General features: G+C 34.4%; 1 pseudogene; it reads right to left on the bottom strand.

The window, feature by feature from the left end:
* Positions 1-1,755: 1,755 nt before the first annotated feature.
* Positions 1,756-19,585, bottom strand: LOC141504551 (interferon gamma receptor 2-like; annotated as a pseudogene).
* Between the last annotated feature and the right edge of the window lie 225 nt (positions 19,586-19,810).

Genomic DNA, 19,810 nt, shown 5'->3' with positions numbered 1-19,810 from the left:
GGCAATTTTGATGACTGCTGCTTTATAGTACAGTTTTAGATTTGATAGAGCTAGGTCATTTTCCTTTCCATTTTCCCCCATCATTTCCCTTGATATTCTTGTCCTTCCGTTGCTCCAGATGAATTTTGTTGTTATTTTTTTTCTATCTTGGTAAAATAGATATTTGGTAATTTAATTTGGGTAGAATTGTCATTTTTATTATTATTAATTTGGGTAGAATTGTCATTTTTATTATTATTAATTTGGGTAGAATTGTCATTTTTATTATTATTAATTTGGGTAGAATTGTCATTTTTATTATATTAGTTCAACCCAACCATGAGTAATTGATATTTTTCCAGTTGTTCAGCTTTGCCTTTATTTGTGGGAAAAGTGTTTTATGATTGTGTTCATACAGTTTCTGAGTTTGTCCTAGGAGGTAGATTCCCAAATATTTTATGTTGCCAGCTGTTCCTTTAAATGAAATTTCTCTTTCTATCTCATTCTCTTGGGCTTTGTTGTCCATATATAGAAATGCTGATGATAGGGAGGTGGCCAGGTGGTACAGTAGAGTACTGGCCTTGGAGTCAGAAGTACCTGAGTTCAAATCTGGCCTCACACATTTATTAATCACCTAGCTGTGTGGCCTTGGGCAAGCCACTTAACCCCATTGCCTTGAAAAATCTTAAAAAAAAGTAAAAAAAAATAAATGCTGATGATTTGTGTGAGTTTATTTTATATTCTGTTACTTTTTTCAATTTGTTAATTGTTTCAAGAAGTTTTTTAGATGATTTCTTAAGGTTCTCTAAGTATGCCATCATATTATCTGCAAAGAGTAAAAGTCTTGTTTCCTCAATACCAATTTTTATTCCTTCAATTTCTTTTTTCTTCTCTTATTGCTAAAGTTAATATTTCTAATACTAAATTGAATAGTAATGGTGATATTGGGCATCCTTTCACTCCTGATCTTATTGGAAATACTCTTAGTTTATCCCTATACACATAATATTTGTTAATGGTTTTAGATAGATAACTGCTTATTATTCTTTTTTTTTTTTAAGTTTTTTACAAGGCAATGGGGTTAAGTGGCTTGCCCAAGGCCACACAACTAGGTGTCCCAGGCCGAATTTGAACTCAGGAACTCCTGACTCCAGGGCCGGTGCTCTATCCATTATGCTACCTAGCCGCCCCAACTGTTTATTATTCTTTTTTTTTTTAATTTTGTAATTAACAAATATTTATTTAGAAAAATTAAATGAAAACATTTTCTTAGAACTGGAACATGGCCAAGACCAGTATCTAACTTACAATTTCATTGAGGTACCAGCCAAGGAAGTTTAGAGGTAAGAAACATCTGAAAGCTCCTATAATTCAACTTCATTTTACAGATGAAGGAAATGAGGCAGGGAGAGGTGAAGAGACTTGCTGATGGCCACCCAGTGAAAATACTGGTGCAACTGGAAAATAAAAATCCAGTTCCTAGACTGCAGTTCTTTCCATTATTCTTAGGTTGTCTCTCAATTAAGGTATTGTAGGTGTGTAGTACATGTTTTAAGAGATACTTTTAGTGTTTGGGGGGGGTGTACATTAAGAAGTGTTTTTTTCCTAGGCCAGGAAGATAGCTTATACTTCAACATTCGCCAGGCCAGTAATGTGCATTTAAAAAGGAAAATAAAACTCATCTCAAGTCCTTAAATATGGCATCTGTGGTAGACAGCAATATGGGAAAATGGCCTCTTGTAAAGTTTAGACAGTAATCTTTACAGTTTATTGGCTCTAGGTCATGTTTGTATGTAACTGGTTATCCATACAAATGTTGCTTAAATTACTGCTGAAGATTGTCTTCTGTGCAGGAAACCCAGCAATCCTCTTCCACTAAGTTGTTCTTGTCCAGTGCCTCTAAAATAGGTTCATTGGGGGGTGGCTAGGTGGGAAGTGGATAGAGCACTGGCCTTGGAGTCAGGAGTACCTGAGTTCAAATCCGGCCTCAGACACTTAATAATTACCTAGCCATGTGGCTGGGCAAGCCACTTAACCCCAATGCCTTGCAAAAACTAAAACAAACAAATAAAAAATAAAATAGGTTCATTGGGATCCCTTAAATACTCTTATCTGGGATGGGAATCCCGGAGAATGAAAATAATTCTTTATTAGACATTGGAAATATAGTACCAGAACGTAATAAGTCAGGACCAGAAGAATCATTGTGGTAATTACCGAAAGGATTATTATAATGTTTTGTTGAAGCTTAGTTGAAGCCTTAGCTGAGGTTTTATGACAAAATATGTTACTTAATTGTCCTCGATGTCCCTTCCCTTCAAAGAACAATTCTGCTTGCACTTGGAAACGGTATTCACTTGGGACTTTTAAGTCATTCAATTGAATGGATTGGCAGATGAAAGGACCCAACTCAACCTTTTTTCCCCCGTCTTTCTCCCAGTAATAGACATAACATCGAAATTCGTCTTTGAAGGGAGGCTGGAAGCTGATTATAAGAGAGCCATTAAGTGCGGGCCTTACAATAACATCTAAAGAAGGTCCAATTGTTGCACTTCGCAAATGCCGAAATTGAGGAACCGATGCCCAGTCAGAAACGTGCTCTCCTACCTAGCTCAGCTTTAACACGTAAAAGAACATTGAAATAATATGGAAAACACCAGGACTTCTGGCTGCTGTGAAGTTACATATTGGTTTTGTAATTCTGGTACAATTAACACAATGCACCTTGCTCCAATTGTTACTGAGATATTTATATTCCACATTGTAGAGCACTGGACCTGTAAGATTGCTTACGGGAACAGGATCCCAGCTTAGAACGGGTTCTAAATTATAAAGGTGAATTCTTGGGTTCTGTGGAGCTGGTAGATGAGTAAGTAATTCTGCCAGGGCCAGTGGGCAGCTCGGGCCGCAGGCACAGAGGAGGAGGAGGAGGCCCAGCAGGGACTGCATGGCCCCCAGGGGCGCCTCGGGCGGGCGGGGGCCGGGGCTCCGGCTCAGAGCGCCGCGGGCTTCCCCAGCTCTCCTCCGGGAGCTGCCCTCGCCGCTGCGGCCCCGGAGATCGCCTTCTGCGGGGGCCGAGGCCCCGGGTCCGCCGACGCTGCTGGGAGGAAGGGGTAGAGGCCAGCGGGCCAGGGCAGCGGGGCAGCCACGGGCCAGCAGCGGGGCAGCCGCGGGCCAGCAGCGGGGCAGCCGCGGGCCAACTCGGGCCAGCGCCCCGGCCCAGAGGCTTCCCGGACGCGCTCCGCCCCTCGGGGATGTCCCAGCGCGGGCGGCCAGGGCCAGTCTGGCCGGGCCCGGGAGCGGCGCCCCGCCCCAACTGTTTATTATTCTAAGGAAAATTCCATTTATTTCTATACTCTCTAGTGCTTTTGATGGGAATTGATGTTGTATTTTGTCATATTTTTCCAGCATCTATTGAGATAATTATATATCTGTTGGTTTTGTTATTGATATATTCAATTATGTTGAGTGTTTTCCTAATAATCATCCCTGCCCACCTGTTATAAATCCTACATGATCATGATTATTATCCTAATAATAACTTAATATAATTTCTTTGATAAAATTTTATTTAAAATTTTTGCATCAATGATCATTAGGGAGATTACTCTGTAATAATAATTTTCTTTGTCTGTTTTGCATTTTCCTGGTTTAGGTAATTAGCACCATATTGGTGTCATAAAAGGAATTTGGTAGAACTACTTCTCCTATTTTTTTAAATAGTTTATGTAGAATTGGAATTAATTGTTCCTGAAATGTTTGATAGAATTCACTTGTAAATATATTTGAACCCGGAGACTTTTTCTTAGGAAGCTTTTTGAAGGTTTCTTCAATTTCTTTTTCTGACATGGGATTATAGTATTATATTTCTTCTTCTGTTAATCTGGGTAGTTTGCATTTTTGTAAATATTCATTCATTGCACTCAGGTTATCCAATTTATTGGTATACAGTTGGGCAAAATAGCTCCGAATTACAGCTTTAATTTCCTCTTCTTTGGTGGAATAAAGGATACCCTTTTCATTTTTGATCCTGGTAGTTTTGGTTTTTTTTAATCAGATTAATCAAGATTTATCTATTTAATTTATTTTTCATAAAACCAACTCAGTTTTATTTATTATATCAATGGTTTTCTTTCAATTTCCTTTGATTTCAGAATTTCTAATTTGGTATTTAATTGGTGATCTTTAATTTATTTTCTTCTAGCATTTTTTAGTTGCATACCCAATTCATTGATCTCTTCTTTCTGTATTTTATTCATAAAAGCATTTAGAGATATAAAATTTACCCTAAAAACTGCTTTGGTTGCATCCCATAAATTTTGATGTGATGTCTCATTGTTATCATTTTCTTGGATGAAATGATTGTTTATTTCTACGTTTTGTTGTTTGATGGTTCTTTAAAATTAAGTTATTTAGTTCCCAATAAATTTTTGTTTTATCTTTCCATGGCCCTTTATTCCAGACAATTTTTATTGCATCATGATCTAAAAGGTGGGCATTTATTATTTCTGCCTTTCTGCATTTGACTGTAAAGCTTTTATGCCCACATGGTCAGTTTTGATGTAGATGCCATGTATCACAGAGAAAAAGGTATATTCTTTTCTATCCCCATTCAATTTTCTCCAGATGTCTATTTTTTCTAAGATTTTATTCATCTTCTTAATTTCCTTGTTTATTTTGTGTTTAATCTGGTTCTGAAAGACAGAAGTTGAAATCCCCCAATATTAGTTATGCTAAGTCTCCTTGTAATTCATTCAGTTTCTCCTCTAAGAATTTGGACACTATAACATAGGAGTATATATGTTTAATAATGATATAGCTTCATGGCCTATGGTGCCTTTTAAGATGTAGTTTCCTTCCTTTTAATGAGATCTATTTTTTCTTTGTCTGAGTTTAAGTTCGCTACCCTTGGATATTTTTTTATTTCCACTGAAGCATAATATATTTTGATCCAGTCTTTTACTTTTACCCTGTGTGTATCACTGCTTCAAATGTGTCTCTTATAAATACCATATTGTAGGATTCTAAAGAGGGTTAATCTCAAGTGCATTTGACAAATAAGGTTAACTCTGTCAAATACAATCTTTTACAGAGTTGTAATTTAAAAAAAAAGATACAGTAAAAAACAGCCTGTATGAAGGAGAGAGAGAAGCAAAATATCAATTCTTCCTGATTGATTTTCTCTCAGCATTCTAGCTACCACAGTCAAGGTCTATGAATAAAATAAAAAACAAAAACAAAGCCAAAACAGATTCCAAACAAATAAAACAAAGTCAGTCATTTATTTCTCTGCTTCTCCATTTTAAAATCTCTTCCCATAATCTCCTGTGAAAGTTTAATGTTTAAGCATGTATCTTTCCCAGAGCATTACTGCTGTTCCATATGTGGGAAGATAGATCACATCAGTTCAGGCTCTTCCTACAATATAGTTAAATGACTTGCCACTGAACTATGTTGTCTCTATACACATATAAGTTATCAGTTCAGTACCTGAAATCTGTCTTAGATAATATGTGCCAAAGCATGTGCTTCAAGGGCACAGCCTTTGAGAACTCAAGATATCTTTTATACCAGGATAGCACTTTAATGGAAAATTAGAAAACTAAGTAGAAATTTACTTCACAAATTTTTTAGATTAATTAGGTCCAATGAGAGACCATTTCTTTAACTACTGCCTGAAAGGAAGTTGACCTTGAAGCTTACCTAATTGAACTTATTTGAAAGACTAACATATACTAGATTTGGCCTCTTTACTCAGGTTCTTAGCTAGAATGGGGTGAGCAAAGCAGAGCACCAACATTTATAGTGTTCTGAGTAATTTTTATTCCTTCAACACCTAGAAAAAGCTGACTGTGCCCCAAATGAGTTCTCATGATGTTTAATTCATTCTGTCTCTACCAAGGGTAACCCTTAATATATCCCAAAACATTTTCCCTCCACAGTGTTGTGTATCTCAGAATTTCTCTCTATTCTCCACTGAATTTTGCTTAAAAACTTTGAGGATAGATTTTTGTGCTGTTTGCTACAGGTATCAAAATTGCTTTGACTTTACATAAGTAAATTATGATTTGATTTTTGATGATTATGATCTGAAGGCACTAGAAAGATTTAAGACTCTCCTCTCTTAACAAAAACAAAAATTAAAACACTCATTTTCCTTCCTGCTCCACCAGCATAAAACCTAAAATGTCAGTGTTTTTGGTCAAGATATTGAAATGCAAATATTTCTGAAAGCCACGGTTTCCCATTGTTTATAGGTTGTCACTAACATCCTAGTGTGAATTAGCTCATTTGTAACCCTGCCAACTAGTTGGCTTTGGGGGAATAAGCAAGAGAAAAGGTAAGTTATGTTTGGGGGATAGAAAGGAATTATAGTTCCCAACTTGGACTGCAATCAAAAGAGTATGGTTGGGACAAAAGCCTAGATATTGAAGGAGGCATGAGGGACACCAAGGAAGGGATAAGGGTTCTGAGGGAGCCACTGTATAATTCTGTCCAGGATGGTTCCACTCCAAGTATTGTTCTTAATATGTCACGAAACACACTCCAGACTTCTGTCAAATAGGGAGACAGGGAAGAAAAAGTCAGACTACACAGATAGCTTCTTAGATTGAATAAATCAATATAAATAAAAGACCATCTAGGAAACCACTTAAATGTCACAAAAAGATAACAATTCACCCATGTGAGTCAGCAACAACAGCTCTTTCCTCTGTAGCTTTTGTAGAACTGTAACATAATAGAGTTGTCAAAACAGAAAGGATCCTAGAGGGATAAGGGAAGCTGCAGGTCTGGGGAGCTCTAGACAGTGCAGAAACAGGTGCACATTGTTTACTAAGCCTCTGCTAACCCAGCCTTTTATAACCAATGTAATGATGGGGACTTGATAAACAGAACAGGATGCTTCTATGACACAATTTATGTTTTTCAAGAATCTGTATATTTTTGCTTCTTTCAAAGGCATTGTGGTGGTAGGTTGAGAAAATTAGTCAATATTACAGGTAAACCTTATCTGTATCTGTTTTGTCATATACTTATCAGATTGCAGATATGATAAAAGTGTTTCCTAATAAAAAATAATATTTCTTAGGTGTAGTTATTGACAACCTTCCCTGATAATAAAGGTTATTAGCCTGTAATCTCTATTTTGCAATTAAAATTGAAGGGAATATTAACAGGAGACAAATATAATTCTGCTACTCATTAAACTATAGTACAAACATGGACAGTGATGAGGACAGGAGGTTAGAGTATTTATAAACCTCCCATTTAGGGAAGTATGTATACCAAGTCAAGCAGAAGATGACCCCAAATGAAAACATTCATTTAGAATCTTTCTTTGGACAGGTTCTTAATCCACAGATACAAACAATCTTGGGATTTGGAGTTAAACGGCACACCCAGGAAGAAATCTATGTATAGTTAGTGTTGAGTAAGTGTTCTTGTTGAAGAAGAAATAAAAGGTACCATTTCTTGGATTGGACTCAGAATAATACTAGACATATCCTTCACATTAAAAAAAATCACTCCTTATTCCCCCTTCTCAGTTTCTCATGCTGTTTGCTTTTTTTAAAAAAAGTAAATATTATATGTATATAACATGTGTACACAACGCACATACACATATATATGACCATCCTATGCATATTTCTGTCAGTTCCTTCTCTGGAGGTCGATAATATCTTCCTTCACAGGTCCAGGTCTTGTTTCATAACTCAACCAGCTCACCATTTTTTATATCATAGTAGTATTCCATCATGTCACATACAACAGCTTATTTAGCCATTCCCCAATTGAAGAGCATCTATCATTTTATTTTTTTTAACTTTATAGTATTTTATTTTCTGGTTTCTCTGGGACTAGAAGCAGAGGATGCTAAAAATAAATGATTGTGTTCCTGATCTAGATAGTATTCTTTCCCTTCTGGCCTTTGCAGTCTTCTCCAACATGTGATTAATACCCCTTCAGCAACCATTACACTAGTGGCCACATATTAAGCCAGACATTGAGTGACTCTGCATAATATAGGAAGGATAACTTCATCAAAAGCTTGTTTCATGTCATTTCTAAAGAATAGATTTTTGGGCAGCTAGGTGGCACAGTAAAGCACCGGCCCTGGAGTCAGGGGTACCTGGGTTCAAATCTGGTCTCAAACACTTAATAATTACCTAGCTGTATGGCCTTGGGCAAGCCACTTAACCCCATTTGCCTTGCAAAAACCTAAAAAAAATAGATTTTAATAAATTTGAATTTGAAATCTGATCTCTAAATCTTTTAAGGTTGGCCCTCACACTCCAATATTTCAATGGTTCTGTGCTCTTATTGATATAGATATAGATATATAGATATAGATAGATAGATCTATAGAAAGAGTATAGTTCACCATCCATCTGAGTCTTCCCATTCTGATTCTTATCTATACCCTCATATTAATCCTCCATAAAAGAAGCTATCCAGTGTATTGGAGGTCTTTCTTTAGTCTTTTTTAACATTCTTCCTACATGCCTGGCAATTGAATACACTTTGAATAATATCTTTTACATCATTTCTTGTGCATAAGTCATTGGTTATTTCCTTAAAAATTTTTTTATTCATTTTTTAAACTTAAATAAAAACAAAAAAAGAACATTTTTAGGTATACAGAAGAACATGAAAAGATTCAGTATGAACCAATAAATTTCCATTTCAAGAAAACCTATGTAATAAATGCTATTCATTGTTTTCAAAGTAATCCAGCTTTTCCATGCTCCCTTCTAGGACAGTTTTCTTTTGTTCTCTGCTGTGCACTTTTTACACCCCCTGTTAAAGCCTACAATTAAGTGTGACTATATACATATACACATATATACATAAACATATATATATATATATATATATATATATATATATATATATATACATACACGCACATACACATTGTATGTAAGACCATCCAATGAATATTTCTATTTGTCAGTTCCTTCTCTGGAGATGAATAGCATCTTCCTTCATAGATCCAAATTGTCCCTTGTTTCATTATTCAATCAACTCATCATTTCTTTTATCACAACAGTATTCTATCACATCATATACAACAACTTATTTAGTCATTCTCCAATTAAAAAGTTTCTATCATTTATTTTTTATCTTAATGGTATTTTATTTTTTCCAACTACATATAAAAATAGTTTTCAATTTTCATTTTTGTAAAATTTCCTCCCTTATTCCCCAAGACAAGAAGAAATCTGATATAGATTATACATGCACCATCAGGTTAAATATATTTTTTTATCAGTCATGTTGTGAAAGAATCAGAACAAAAGGGGAAAACAAAAAAAAAAAGTGAAAATAGTATTCTTTGATTTGGATTCAGATCCATAGTTCTTTCTCTGTATGTAGAAGGCATTTTCCAGAGTCTTGTAGAATTGTCTTTAATTATTGCATTGTTGAAAAGAGCTAAGTCTATTATAGTTGATCATCACACAATGTTGACTAAACACAATGTTCTCCTGATTCTGCTCATTTCACTCAGCATGAATTCATGTTCTAGATTTTTCTGAGATCTACCTGCTCATCATTTTTTATATAGAACAATAGTGTTTCATTTCATTCATATACCACAATTAATTCAGTCATTCCCCAATTCAGTCATGCCCCAAGATGGGCATCTCCTCATTTTTCAATTCTTTACCATCACAAAAAGAGCTGCTATAAATATATTTTTGTACTTGGGTCCTATTCCCCCCCCCGCCTTTTTTTTTTTGCAAGGCAAATGGGGTTAAGTGGCTTGCCCAAGGACATATAGCTAGGTGATTATTAAGTGTCTGAGACTGGATTTGAACCCAGGTAATCTTGACTCCAGGGCCAGTGCTTCATCCACCGCGTCACCTAGCTGCTCCTATTCCCTTTTTTAATGATTTCTTTCAAAATTTTACAGTCCTTTGAACATAGTCCCAAATAGAAAAGCTATCATATCAGGCAATCTGATTGATGGGTATAATATATATCAAAGCTATTTTAATTTACATTTTTCTCATCAATAATGATTTAGAGCATTTTCTCATATAGTTATACAAAAATCTTTATTTCTTCATGGGAAAATCTTCTTGTTCATATCCTTTGACCATTCATCATTTGCAGTATGATTTGTATTATAAATTTGACAAAGTTCTTTATGTAAGAAATGAGACCCCAATGTGAGAGATTGTCTATGAAATTTTTCTAATTTTCTTGTGATATCTCCCTTTATATCTAGATTATGTATTCATTTTGACTTATAAGTCACTGTTGAAAATATCTTTCAGATGACTTAAGACCCATTATGGGAAAAAATAAATAAATAAATAAACAAACAAACAAATAAATAAATAAATGAACACCCATTGTGAGTGCTTTTCTGGCTTCATACTTATTTTTAAAGGCAGGAATTCATTTCTCTTATATCATCCATAATATTTGGAACAGTCTGGGCACATAATAGACAACAAATAATTTTAAAATATTTAATGGAGTCCTTTAACTAGGCTAGAATCCCCTTATCCCTTTAAACAGACCTATTACAGGCTCACTAGGCAGTTTCATTTCTCTCCTGGCTTTACCTTTACAATTCATTCCACCATGCCCTGAAAATATCTGTCCATTATGATTTCTCTGTCATCATATTCAGCTTAGATCAATGTATATCATGGAAATGATGTAAAGACTAACAGACTACCTTCTGTGGAGGGTGGGGCGAGGGGAAGCAAGAATTGGGGAAAAATCATTAAACTAAAAAATAAAATCTTTCTAAAATTAAAAAAAAAAAGAAAATATCTACCCATTACAAATCCTAGGTTGACTTACTACACTCTCCCCAAGCTCCAAACCAGAAGCAGCACAGAAATTTGCCCAGTCATTTTAGTGACAGTTGTCTTACTCTGAGGAGAGGAATCACAGGCTCTCAAGGTCTGAGAGTTGGAAGGGACCTCAACCACTATCTATTCCAACCCACAGAATTCACAGAATTGTTGGGCAGGAGGAACTTTAAAAAGTTACTTGTCCCTGTTTTGACTTCCAAAAATGTCTAAGTCTATGCTATTTTAGGAAATGGGGGAATGCAGGAGTGGAGTTGGATTGGAGCATTTTTGATAAAACTCAGAATGAATGCTTTAGTTCCTTGGGGAGGAGCATTTGATTTTATACACATTGTTTAGCAAGAGGCCTGAGCATAAACATACCTTTCAAAGTCAAAGTTCCAATACTCTGTTCCATAAAAAGGTTCTAACACACCTCCACCTCCTACCCCCTACACTTTTCTTAAAGCTTTTCTTGGATGAAAATTTCATATCCTCTTTTAGCTTCTTTTGGAGTTCAATCATTTTCATTCCTTTTATCTTCTTTATTTTCATCTTTTTTTTTTTTTTTTTTTTTGCTACAGATTTAAGTGTGTAGAACTTTTTGTTTAGTCCCCTGTGGCAGGGAGCAAAATGATTTTCATATTAAATTCTCACTCATTAAATGATCAACTCATTTCTCAATGTTATGAGTTGGCAGATTAATAACACTTTCTGTAAAGATGTTTTTTGCTTTTTACAATAGTCATGTCTCAATCATCACTCTCCTCCCTTTTCCCCCACAATAGTAGCCTTCCTCATAATAAAGAAAAATAGTTAAATAAAAGAAATTATAGCACTGCATTGGACAACATATGGAACATTTCCTATCTACATATTACCATATCAGTATTTCATTATTGGTCTCCCTGGACCTGAAATTGGTAACTAGATTTAATTTGAGTTCTAATGTCTTCTAGTGTAGCTTTTACATATGTAATGTGGGTTTTTTTCTTGATTCCTTGCTTTGTATCAGTTTATCTGTCTTCCTATATTTCTCAGAATTATTCACATTTGTCGTTCTTAATTGAGTAAAAATATTCAGTTACATTCATACATCACAATTCATTCACCCATTCTTCAATCTATGGGCATAAACTTTTTTTTCCAGTTTTTTGTTAGATAAAAAAGATTTTTAGTAATGCTTTAGTGTGTTGGTTACCTTAAAAAATTAACATTTATTTTATATCCATTTTATGGAAGCAGGAAAACTATAGTATAGGAAGAATAAGCAATAAGATAGCTAACAAATGTTCCAGGAAAATTAGCAATAAAATTCATTTCAATCAGCACTCTTAAATATATCTCTTGGTGTTAATAATGCTTTACCTGAATACTTTAATCAAGAATATACACTAATTTATTTTCTGTTTTACCAGAGTTAATTTTAAAAGGCAAATACATTTGCATGCCTGAAAACAAAAGCAGATTGTCCAAATAATACTTAATTATCACTTAGAAAAGATGATTGAAAGTGAAATATTTAAGTAGTAATTGGCTAAAGCTACCATCCTAGACCCTGAACTTCTGACTCCTCCTCTAGATGCTGTTTGTTGTTCACAGCCTCTAGAATTCCAAAGCTTTTTTCTTTATTCTCTGACGCTTTTCACTGTGCAGTCAGTGGAATTGAGCCCAAACAGCACCAGACTCAGAACAAAAGTACAAATCATTAGCTGGAAAAGCAAGCCAGGGATCAAGAGAGATCATGAGTTGGAAAGGTGTTGGAAATGTCATCCAGTGTTAAAGGCAGAAAGAAAAGGAAAGAAGGAGAAAGCATACGTTGAAGGCACAAGGGAATGGTCCCTGAACTCCTATGTTCCTAGAGGTAAGTCAGACTACAAATTGCAGGTCTGAGTAGGAAAAAATCTTGGAAATGTGCTTTTTTCAAATATACTTTTTATTTCAAACATTTTTTCTAGTTTATTAAGATGTCAAGAACATTAGATGTTAGAATTGTAGAGTTGCAACCCAAAGACAAATTAAGCTTTGATATCATACATAAAATGACTGTGAAATGTTAAAATCATACTGTTGTTGGTATGTTTGAACAGAGAAACCATCCCTGAATAGGGTCAGTAGTCTGTTCTTTACCTTACAGTTTCTGTAGTCCTGTTATTTAAAGACCAGGTGGGTGACATGTTTCTTTGTTAGGACAATTATTATGAAATCTCTATTTGATTTCAAATAGTAATAAACTGACCCCCCAAAAAAAATCCAAAAATTGCATCATGTCTGAAATTAGAATTCCAGTTCCTAAACTCCACATGAAAATGGAATCTTAGGAAATATCCAGATTGCTAGCTTTGACTGCAATTGGAAAATTGGCTCCATGTGATGAAATCTGTAAATTTTCCATGAAACTCTGTTAGAGGCAGAGAATTCACAAATGAGGGAAAACAAGCAAACTCTATACCACAAAAATAATCAAACTAGAAGACAGAAATAAGAAGCCTCCTCTAGAGATCAGTGCCTTACATACAACTCAAGGATTTCCACGGTCGGATTCTAATCTGCTTTCTACCTTATTTTCTATCGGTCCCAGATATATATGTCCAACATTTCAGTCAGACTGGACTATTAAGTGTTCCTTAATCTCAATTTTGGCTCTCCCATCTGATGATGATAATAATAATAGCAACGAGAAGTTAGGTTTGTGCAGCTGCCTCCAGTCCTCAGAATATACTTTCTTCATTTCTCTTGAAGATATGGTGCCATCTCTTCCAGGAAACCTTTCCTGGTTTGTTCTTGACATGCTTTCTCCCTCCCAGCTTGAAAGTGCTCACCTTGCTCAGATTTTATCTGGTCCCTCCTTTGTCTTGGCCATCTTCTATCTTGCATTATATCATACTTATTTGTGTTCTTGTTAGTTATCCTTTGAATTAGAAGTATCTCAAGGTTAAGCACTAATACACATTTTTTCCTTTGTATTTCTGGTGCCAAGCACATAATAGGCTCTTAATAAATGTTTCCTAAATTTGAATTTGTATCTTTAGGTCACACTAGTTCATCAGCTTTGACTAAATTCAAATGGTTGCTTTGACTGAATTTTTTTCTGAATTAATCAATTGCTTATTGAATTAATCTGATTAACAGGAAATGTTGGGTTTTTGGCATACTGTGGAATGACAATATAGAATATATCTATACTCAGCTCTGTCCTATCCTATCAGTGTAGCCTTGGACAAGTTAATTAACCTTAATGAAGTTTCAGTCTCTTCATCTGCATGTTATAATTTTGAATAAAAAAATTTTTGATTACATGCAAAACAGGGATTAAACATATCTAAGATTTTTAAAAATCAAGATATGTGATAAAATGAAATATTTATGTCTATAAAGGATAGAAACAATCTCTATAATAGAAGTTCTGCTTTTTATTTAATAATTTTCTGATCTTTGTATATGGAAATATTTATTATATTTTTAATAACTGTTAAATTCATGACAAAAAAAGAAATGTTTTAAAAAGAGACAACATTTTTTGAAGATTTTAAACATGATTTGTGGCTCTGAATCTCTCTTCTGGGGTGTTTAAATAACCAAATATAGGAAATAGACTGGATGACCTCTCAAATTCACTTCAAATACCAGGAGTCTATTGTTACAATAGAAAAACTGAGGGGGTAGTTAGGTTGGGGGGGGGCAGCTAGGTGGCACAGTGGATAGAGCACAAGTCTCGGAGTCAGGAGGACCTGAGTTCAAATCCAACCTTAGACACTTAATTATTACCTAGCTATGTAACTTTGGGCAAGTCATTCAATCCCATTGCGTTCAATAAATAAAATTTAAAAAAAAAGAGTCTGACCTTGCTACCTTTTCCATAACAGAAAGATAGGGAAATCCCAGGGGGAAAAAAAGCATTTGAGAGCCATAATTTGTTGTTATTGTTATTGTCATTGCAATTATAATTATTAAGAAAATTATAACATTATTTATTTGTTTTTAAAAAGAAGCTCAATGAACCTAAATCTAAATAAATGCTACAAATAATTTAAAATACAATTTAGTTTTTTCATTAATACCTCTGAATTTAAGGAAAGGGAGATGGAGAGAAAGAAGAGAGGAAAATAGATAAGGAGTGAGAAGCAAGAAGGAAAAAGTATATGCATATGAAAAAAATTTTCTAAGTCACTGTTAATTAGAGAAATGCAAATTAAAACAAATATGAGGTACCAGGAAAAGAAATATACAGAAAAAGAGATAAATTCCTATTTTGGTGTCTTTTAGAATACTGCTATTAAAGACTGAGATTTTTGATGTTTTACTTTTATGTTCCCTTAATTTTTTTTTTTTTAGGTTTTTGCAAGGCAAACGGGGTTAAGTGGCTTGCCCAAGGCCACACAGCTAGGTAATTATTAAGTGTCTGAGACCGGATTTGAACCCAGGTACTCCTGACTCCAGGGCTGGTGCTTTATCCACTATGCCACCTAGCCGCCCCTGTTCCTTTAATTAAAAAAAACCCTTCATTTTTGAACATAATCATTCTTCTCCCCCCTCCCTCAAGAGTCATGGTTTATATAAAAGAATTTTTAAATAAGGAGTTCAGTAAAACTAATCAATGTATCAACAAAGTCTAGCAGTATATATAATATTCCATATTCATAATCTCATACCTCTGTAAAAAAAGGGAGATATATTTTTCAATCTCTTCTCTAGGAATAAATTTGATCAATATAGTAACACAGTGCTCAGTTTGGGTTTTTTGTTCTTTTCTTATCATTATATAGTCATTGTGAATAGTATTTTACTAGTTCTTCTCACCCCACACTGTACCAATTATTATCTGTCCCTATGCTTTTTTTAAAGTACTTCATATTATTTTTTCTTGCAATGTAATAATAGTTTATTATTTTTGAGTCACTATTTGTTCAGCCAGTCTCCAATCCATGGATTTCTAAAGATTTAAAAAATTAAACATTTTTATAACAATATACAAAAATGGAACTAGAACTTTTTTTATTTATCTCACAGATTGGATGAAATTTACCTTAAGACAGTTCATCCATTCTTGATATTGAATTTTTCCCAACTAACAAATCTTGCCTACATACTTACTTAAATATCCTGGACAGAAATTCTTTAACTAAATGATTATCAAATATCCAAAAGTCAAAACTTCAGTTTCTTTTTAAAGTAGGTTTATTGTAGGAAGCATTCACTGGAAACATCTAATGATCTCTGCCATCTTTCAATTTCTCAGTCTCTCCATCTACCATCTCTATGGGGAAGTACTTTTTTAGATGTCATTACCTTCTTAATTTTTAATCTTAATTTTTAAATTTTTTCAATTATATGAAAAGATAATTTTCAACATTCATTTTTTTTGTATATTTTTCTTCCCCCTTACTTTAGGATAGCAAGTAATTGAAATAGGTTATACATGTCAAATTGTATTGTGTATATTTCCATATTAGTCACATTGTGGAAAAAGAATTGGAACAAAACGGGAAAAGCCACAAGAGGGAAATAGCAAAAAATAAATTTAAATATGTGAAAATAATATGCTTTGATCTGCATTCAGATTCTATAGTTCTTTCTTTGGATGTGAATGATACTTTCTATCACACATCTTTTAGAATTGACTTTGATCACTGTATTGCTAAAAAAAGAGCTAAATCTATCATAGAAGATCATCTCACAATGTTGCTGTTAATGTGTACAATATTCTCCTGGTTCTCTTCACTTCATTCAGCATCAGTTCATGTAAGGCATTCCAGGTTTTTCTGAAATCTGTTCATTGTTTCTTATAGAGCAATAACATTCCTTTGCATTCATATACAACTTGTTCAACCACTCCCCAATTAGGAACATCCCCTCAATTCCAATTCTCTGCCACCACAAAAAGAGATGCTATGAATATTCTTGCATTTTTGGATCTTTTCCCTTTTTTTGTGATTTCCCAGTGGTATTGCTGGATCAAATAGTATGCCCAGTTTTATTGCCCTTTGGTCATAGTTCCAAATTGCCCTCCAGCATAGTTGGATTAGTTCACAATTCCATCAACAATGCATTAGTGTCTCAGGTTTCCCTCCAACCTTTATCATTTCCCTTTCCTGTCATATTAGCCATTTGATAATTGTCAGCTGGTATCTGAGTTGTTTTAATTTGCAATTCTCTAATTAAGAATGACTTAGAATATTTTTCATATGAAAATGTGAATACTTTTTCATATGAAAAAGTCATACTATAGATGACTTTAATTTTTTCATCTGAAAATTGCCTGGTTATTTCCTTTGACCATTTATCAATTGGGAAATTGTTTAGTTCTCTATATATTTTAGAATTGGGAATTTTATCATAAATACTAACTATAAAAATTGCTTTCCGGTTTTCTGCTTTCTTTCTATTGTATTGGTTTTGTTGTGCAAAAACTTTTCAATTTAGTGTAATCAAAATTATCCATTTTGCATTTCATAATGTTATCTATCTGTTCTTTGGTCAAAACTTCTCTTTCGGGGTGGCTAGGTGGCACAGTGGATAAAGCACCAGCCCTTGCAAAAATCTAAAAAACAAACAAAAAAACTTCTCTTTCTTTCCATAGATCTAACAGATAAAGGACTATAGGGAAGTACTTTGGAGGAAGGATGCCATATTCATTCAAGGTGCCTTTATTTGAATGAAACAAATTAGTTAAAATGAAAGTGAGACATCCTCTAGGTATAAGAGTCTTTATAATGTGCCATCATAACAGCTTTTAAAGTTTTCAAAAGAACTGTAAACTGTTACCAAGGTGACATATGAAAAGTGTGAGAGACATAATTTCTAGGTAATTCATAATCAATGTTACTAATTATGGCTAATAGATAATAAAATGATCATTTGGCTTTCTGTCATAAGCCAAAGACAAAATCATGGGAAGTTTTTCAGGAGGATGCTCAGTGTAAAAATATTCAAGGATAGTGAGTGCTCCCAACAAATGGAAATCAATTCTAATTGGTTAACAATTAATGAGAGGATGAATGTAATAATAAAAGAATCTTATTTAAAGAAGGACTGGGTACAATCTTGGACAAAGAAAGGGATCCACCCAGTCCTCCCCAAAGTAGAACACAATAGGCCAGAATTCCCCTAGATCAGATTCTCTTTATAAGGTTTTCTAGTTGGGTGGGGTGAGAGGCAGGTAACCTGATAATCTGGGCAATATTATCTATCAATATCATTTCCAAGGACTGGGCTTTGAATGAGGAAATAGGAAGGGGAAAAAACCCTGGATCTTCCCAATTTAATTGGTTATTAATAATCATTTCTCTTACTAACCAAAAAAAGAAGGTTCCTAATCATTTATAAGAAAAGAAATATGAATCAAAACAATCTTGAGATTTTATATGACATTCAGTAAATTGATGAAGTTGGAAAAATATTGGGAATAATCAATGTTGGAGGAGTTGTGGGAAGATAAGAACACGAGCATTGTAGGAGCTGTGATTCAGTACCACCATTCTGGAAAGATTTTGGAATTATGTAAAGATCCACATCTTTTGCTTTGCAGATTCCATCACCAGGCTTATATTCTAAGCAGGCCTTTGATAAGAAGAAAATCTTAGGGCCACTAGGTGGCGCAGTGGATAGAGCACCAGCCCTGGAGTCAGGAGTACTTGGGTTCAAATCCGACCAAAGACACTTAATAATTACCTAGCTGTGTGGCCTTGAGCAAGCCACTTAACCCCATTTGCCTTGCAAAAACCTAAAAAAAAGAAGAAGAAGAAAATCTCATTGCACCACCTGGCCATACCTACAATTATTACTATTATTTTTTATTTTAATTTTTTTCTCTCCCCTTTACTTTATCGCTGAAGCGAATCTATATTTTTTTGGGGGAGGGGGTATTTTGTTTACTCTTAAACAAGAATATTTTATTAATTATAAAAAACAATATTTGTACAAAATGAGAATAAATAAATATTAAATATTTAAAAATTAATATCAGAAAGAAACTATTTGGGCAATAATAAAAAAGCAAAGAAATAATTTAGATTTTTAATTACAAGGATAGAAAATATAGTGGATGAGAAAGAACAATAATCACAGGTTACCTTCGATTGTTATTATGCATTTTTCCAATAACAATTATGTACCTGTCTTTAAATAAATTTAACCCATGGGCTATATCCCCCCCCAAAAAAGAAGAAAATCTCCATTTACACCAAATATTTATAATAGTATTTTTTGTAATAGCAAAGAACTAGAAACAAAGGGGATCCCCATTAATTTGGGGAATGACTAAACAATCTGTGGTATATAAGTGTAATGCAGTGTCATTATGTTGCAAGAAATTATGAATATGGGTCAGCTAAGTGGCCCAAGTCAGGAGGACCCAAGTTCAAATCTGACCTCAGACACTTGATAATTACCTAGCTGTGTGATCTAGGGCAAGTCACTTAACCCCACTGCCTAGCAGAAACAACAACAAAAATTATGAATATGATGAATGTAAGAAAATATGGGAAGATCTACATGAACCTATGCAGAGCCAAGAAAACAACTACAGTGTCTAATGTAACTAATGTAACTAATGTAAACAGAAGGAACAACCTTTCTAAAAAGTGAAAAGTGAAATTATGAACCAAAGTTAAAGCAACTTCAGCTATATTCATGGGCTGGGACATCTAGAATTCAAAAGCAAAAAACAAAAAATAATACTAGAAACTGATACTCACTAATTCTGACCCAAATCAGGAACCCTCTCCTACCTCCTACCCTACTGACATTTGTCCTTCATTCTCAAAGGAATCCATGATATTGCGAGGTGATGCCATGACAAGCGCATGAATTAAAGTTGAGTGAGGGAGGCTGTCCTAGGTCACCAGCCTCACTTTCTCCTCCATTGGGTCTAGTGCCTGGATATGAATCAGGACAACTGGAGATGGCCCTGGATGGTGAAGCAATCAGGGTGACATGAATTGCCCAAGGTCACACAGCCAGTAAGTGTCCAAGTATCTGAGATCAGATTCAAACTCTGGTCCTCCTGACTCCTGGGCCAG

This window comes from Macrotis lagotis, chromosome 1, assembly GCF_037893015.1.
Source record: "Macrotis lagotis isolate mMagLag1 chromosome 1, bilby.v1.9.chrom.fasta, whole genome shotgun sequence".
Taxonomy (NCBI): domain Eukaryota; kingdom Metazoa; phylum Chordata; class Mammalia; order Peramelemorphia; family Peramelidae; genus Macrotis; species Macrotis lagotis.
This window is presented reverse-complemented; position numbering and strand designations above follow the sequence as displayed.